The sequence below is a fragment of the Dipodomys ordii genome, unplaced genomic scaffold, assembly GCF_000151885.1.
Source record: "Dipodomys ordii isolate 6190 unplaced genomic scaffold, Dord_2.0 Scaffold171, whole genome shotgun sequence".
NCBI lineage: Eukaryota > Metazoa > Chordata > Mammalia > Rodentia > Heteromyidae > Dipodomys > Dipodomys ordii.
The window spans coordinates 1,113,736-1,119,616 of record NW_012267387.1 but is presented as its reverse complement, the minus strand read 5'-3'; positions in this window follow the sequence as shown (position 1 = coordinate 1,119,616).

Genomic DNA, 5,881 nt, shown 5'->3' with positions numbered 1-5,881 from the left:
GGGACAGTGCCCAGGTCCTGAGTTCAAGCCCCATTACAGAGAGAGACAGAGACAGAGAGACAGAGAGATGAGAGATACAGAGACAAAAGACAAAGAGACAGAGAGAAAGAGTAAAAAATATTCTGCCTTGGGAGCAGGGGCAGAAGTAGAAGGAGGAAGGTTGAACAAATGCAGTCATGGTATTCAGACACTATGTGGAAAATGAACTATGAAGCTTGCGGGCAGGGATGGAAGGGCAAATGGCAGGGGTGGGGTGGGGGGAGCGAAGGAAAGGGTGGCAATGTCCAAGAAGAATTGTACGCATTACCTGGACTTGAGGAATTATAACCCCTCTGTACAACTCCTTAATAATAATAATATATTTTTTAAAGTGTTCTGCCAAGGACAACTCCTAAAAGAGCAGCTTTGTTAGAAGTTGGGGTTCAGAGGGTGGTAAACATCTGGGATGCTCTCTCGCTTGCTGTATCTATCACTTACATTTGTCTGTCTGAGCTGTAAGACTTTAGAAATTAGTAAGTATAAGCAAAGTGATTGTGTGTGTGTGTGTGTGCGCGTGCGCACGTGCACGCTGGTACTGGGGCTTAAACTCAGGACCTGGGCTCTATGTTTTTTGCTCAATGCTGGTGTTCTCCCACTTTGAGCCACATCTCCACTTCTGGTTTTCTGGTGGTTAATTGGAGATAAGAGTCTCACGGACTTTTCTGCCTCAGCTGACTTTGAACCGTGATCCTCAGATCTCAGCCTCCTGAGTAGCTAGGACTTGCAGGTGCAAGGCACCAATGCCTGGCTCTTCATTTTACAAAAGAAAGACCTTTCCTATTTCATTTCTAAATAAAACATCCCTGTAGGTTCCTGGAAGTGATTGCTTATCAAACTAACAAAGCTTTCCTGCCTTCTTTGTGTCTAAGCATGTATTTTCTCCTGGGATATCTTTTTGGCTTTCTTGTTGTTTTTGTTTTTTTTTTCAGTGAGAAATGAGTGCTGGCTAGATAGGTCTCTTCGCTGTCATGTGAAGGAAACCAAAATAAGGCCAGGAAGGATATCGGCCCATGGGATATGATTAGAAAACTTCCAAATGTGCAAAGCAAGCTAATGCATTGTCTGTGAGTACACACACACACACACACACACACACACACACACACACACGTATATTACTTTTGTATCATAAACACCATCTTTGGAAGGGAAGTTGGGCCAGAGGGGCAGAGAAGGAAATAGAAAAATCAAACCACAGATAGGAGGGTGGGGATGCTACCACTTGTTAGGATATATATTTTTCAAAGAGGATCTGAAATATGTAACGATGTCAAAACTCCGTAAAGCAGATGGGAAGACAGAGAGATTTCCTTTTCCTCTCTTTCAGTCTTATCTTTTGCATGCTTGGTTGTTTTTCTTTTCCTTTCTTTCTTTCTTTGTTTCTTTTTTTTCTTCTTTTCATTTTTTCCTTTCTTTCTTTTTTTTTCTTTAATAAGAAAAGTCAATGCTGAGCTGTACACTGGTGGCTCATGCCCCTAAGCCCAGCTACTCAGGAGGGTGAACCCTGAGGATCATGGTTCGAAGCCAAACCTGGCAGGAAAGTTCCAGAGACTCATCTCCAGTTAACCACCAAAAGCCAAGAATGGAGCTCTGTCTCAAGTGATAGAGTGCTAGCCTTGAGTACAAAAACTTAGGGACAGTGTCCAGGCCCTGAGTTCCAGGTCTGGTGTCACACACGCACACACACACACACACACACACACACACACAATCAAAGTTAATTCAAAAAACAAAAAAGTAGTTTGCTCTATGCATTGAACTGGGTTTTTTGGTCCTCCTGAGCTTCTGATTCCTTTTTGTTGTTGGTGGTGGTGGTGGTCCTAGGGCTTGGACTTGGGGCCTGGGCGCTGTCCCTGAGCTCTTTTCCTCCAGGGTAGCACTCTACCATTTTGAGCTACAGGTCTACTTCCAGTTTGGGGGGTGGTTCATTGGAGCTAAGAGTCTCACAGACTTTTCTGCCTGGGCTGGCTTTGAACCCCGATCCTCAGATCTTAGCCCCCTGTGTAGCTAGGATTACTGGCAGGAGCCACCAGCTTCCAATGACCCCCAGTTTCAAAAGGGAATATTAAGTTCAGGAGGTCATGACCTTAGAAGCCCTTTCTCCCATGAATTTCAAACCCCTGTTATGCATGGCATGCGGGGGGGGGGGGCGGGTAATGATCCAGCCTCAGCCGGCCAACACCTTCCGACTAAAGCTTCTTGACAGGGTCTTGATTTCTACCAAGAGGCCTGTTGTTTCCCCATCACAGTGCTCCCCTGTGCAGATCCTTCAATCCACTCATCTTCGTCAGGACAACACTGCCTCCACGGGCCTCAGCATTTTCAGGAAGCCCCGCCAGACCCTTCCAACACATTCAGCTGCTGCACGGTTCCCAAGGACCACATTCAACCTAGGTTCTTCAAAGTCCTTCCTTATCATCCATGTGGAAGCTTCTCAAGCAAAGAAAAATAAGAACTACCCTAACTAGTCACCAATGGTTCACACCTGTAATTCTAGCTACTCAAGAGGCTGAGATTTGAGGATTGTGGTTTGAAACCAGCCCAGTGGGGAAAGTCTCTTAGACAGACTCTTATCTCCCATGAACCAGCAGAAAACCAGAAGTGGAGCTGTGGCTCTAAATGGTAGAGCACTATAGCTTTGAGCAAAAGAGCTCAGGGAGGGGCAGGGAAGGTGGCTCAGTGATAGAGTGCTTATCTAGCATGCATGAGGCTCTGGGTTCAATTCCTCAGTAGCACATAAGCAGAAAATGCCAGAAGTGGTGCCGTGGCTCAAGTGGTAGAGTGCTAGCCTTGAGCTAAAGAGCTGAGGGATAGTACTCAGGCCAAGAGTTCAGGTCCCACTACCGACCAAAAAAAAAAAAAAAAAGAGCTCAGGGACAGCACCCAGATCCTGAGTTCAAGCCCCACAACCAACCAAAAAAAAAAAAGAACTATCCTTTGGCCCAGTGTTACTACTGTTAGGCATTTACTGAAGGAATGTAAGTCAGGATACAATAAAAGCATCTACACTGTTCATAATATCTAAGCCATGAGAACAGCCCTCATACCCTACAACTGATGCATAGATCAAGAAATATGATATACACACACGCATACTTACACATATATGTCACACAAACACTCGTATGTATATATACATGAAACATACATATATACATTTATACATATACATGTATAAATATACATATATACAAATATACTATATATGTATATAGGTGGGGGTACACACACATACACATACAGTGCAGTGGAATGTTATTTAGCCATCAAGAAGAATGAAACTATGTCATTTGCAGGGAAATAAATGGATCTGAAAAACATCATGTTGAGTGAAGTAAGACAAGGCTCAGAAAGACAAAGGTGGTATGTTCTCATATGTATATGTCACACATAAAATAGAAACATATATGTAAACATATGCTCTCTCCTCATTATATATATATATATATATATATATAATCTGACTAATGATGAAACCTCTCTGAGCAATTTACAGGCACTTTTTAAAAAAATGATAGTAGGAAACTGAAGTATATCTTGTCTGGGCAGGGAAGGTCTAGCAGAAAGGGGTTGGGTGACTACAAAGAGAGGTGGGGGGAGGAAGGATATTATGGTCTTAAAAACCTGTACATGCCAGGAGCTGTCGGCTCACGCCTGTAATCCTTGCTACTCAGGAGGTTGAGATCTGAGAATCATGGTTCAAACCCAGCCTGGGCAGGAAAGTCGGTGAGACTCTCATCTCCAATTAACTACCAGAAAACTGGACGTGGCGCTGTGGCTCAAGTGGTAGAGTGCTAGCCTTGAGCTGAAGAGCTGAGGGACAGCGCCCAGGCCCAGAGTTCAAGCCCCACACCTGACAAAAACAAAACAAAACTTCAACAACAACAAAAAAACCTGTACATGTGTGAAAATAGGATAAGGAAGCTTGCTGAGACTGATTTGGGAAGAGGGAAGAGGAGGAGGAAGAAGAGGAGGTAGAACAGCAGGGAGATGGCTTTGATCAAGAAGCAGTGTATGCCTAAAAAAACAAAAGTGGGTTAAAAGGGAACTTTCTTGTGAAACTAATTAAATATAGCTGGGGAACGTGTGTGTGTGTGTGTGTGTGTGTGTGTGTGTGTGTGTGTGTGTGTGTTTTAAGCTTGGTCTCAGGGCCCAGGTACTCTCTTTGAGTTCTTTTTGCTAAAGGCTAGCACTCTACCACTTTGAGCCGCAGCAATACTTCTGGATTTGTTTGTTTGTTTTTTAAGTGGTTAATGGAAGATAAGAGTCTTGGGACTTTCAGGGCTGGCTTTCTTACTGTGATCCTCAGATCTTAGCCTCCTGAGTAGCTAGGATTACAGGTGTGAGCCACCAGCACCCAGCCTGAATATAGTTAAAAATTAAAAAACAAAAAAACATTCTCTACCCATAATGACTCCAAGAAATGGGTTTCCCTTAACTGTCTTAGTTAGGGATAGAGGTCAGTGATCTGTGACCAGCCTTACACCTGGGTCACTTCCACAAGCCACATGGAAAGTTCTGGACATGGGGAGGGGGTGGGCTAATTTCCTGTTTCCTTGCCAAGCTGGAGAGTCTATCCTGGTTCCTCAAGACAATTTTAGCTCTAGGTATAGACAACAGAAACCCACTTTCCTTCCCCTTTGTCTTCGCTTAGGGGGTGCCATGAGCCACTTTCTTCTTTCAGTGTATGTATGTCAGTCCTGGGCTTGAACTGTGTGCCTAGCGCTCTACCATGTGAGCCACAGCTCCATTTCTGGCTCTTTGGGTGGTTAATTGGAGAAAAGAGTCTCGTGGATTTTCCTGCCTGGGCTGGCTTCAAACCATGATCCTCAGATCCTGAGCTTATTTTGCTCAAGGCTGATACTCTATCACTTGAGCCACAGCTGCACATTCAGCTTTTTTGTGTGCTGGTTAATTGGAGATAAGATACTCACAGAGTTTCCTGACTAGACTGACTTCGAATTGCGATCTTTCTGATCTTGTCTTTTTTTGTGTTCTTAAGAGCCTGCTATATCTGCAGGTCTACTTCTTTCATAAGAGTTGGGAGAATGTTCTCTTACTTATTATATATATTTTGATGTTGCTTCAGCTCATACCTCTTCTTCTATGCTTATTTTCTATATATTTGGTCTTGTCATGTGGATCTTCCATGTTCTAATCATACTTCTTCTTCTTCTTCTTCTTCTTACTATTATTATTATTTTGTTGGTTGTGGGGCCTGAACTCTGGGCCGGGGCACACTGTCCCTCAGCTCTTCAGCTCAAAGCTAGCTCTCTATCACTTGAGCCACAATTCCACTTCCAACTTCTTTCTACTTATGTGGTGCTGGGGAATCAAACCCAGGGCCTCATGCATGCAAGGCAAGCACTCTACCACTGAGCCACCTTCCCAGCCCCTACTTATTATTTTTAATTTATTGTTGTCTGCATGTTCTAATTCATTTTTACCTGTTGTTCATGCCATGATATTATGCCTTTTTGTGTGCCTGTCCTGGGGCTTGAACCCAGGGCTTGAGAGCTGTCCTTGAGCTTTTTGCTCAAGGCTAGCCTCTACCACTTCAGCCACAGCTCCACTTCCGGCTTTTTGGTGTTTGACTAGAGATGAATCCCATGGGGACGCATCAGAGGACCAAGGAAGAAATAGAGTGAGAGAGAATCAGCCAGTGGAATAATGAAATGCTTGTATGATGACTCTCTGAGAAAGCTGAGAATATATTTGCTTCATATTTCCCCTCTTGCCCTGAAAATTAGATGTTCCATTCTGGGAGAGACAGGAATGCCATTAAAAATAAGGTCTGAGGGCTGGGAAGGTGGCTCAGTGGTAGAGCGCTTGCCTTGCATGC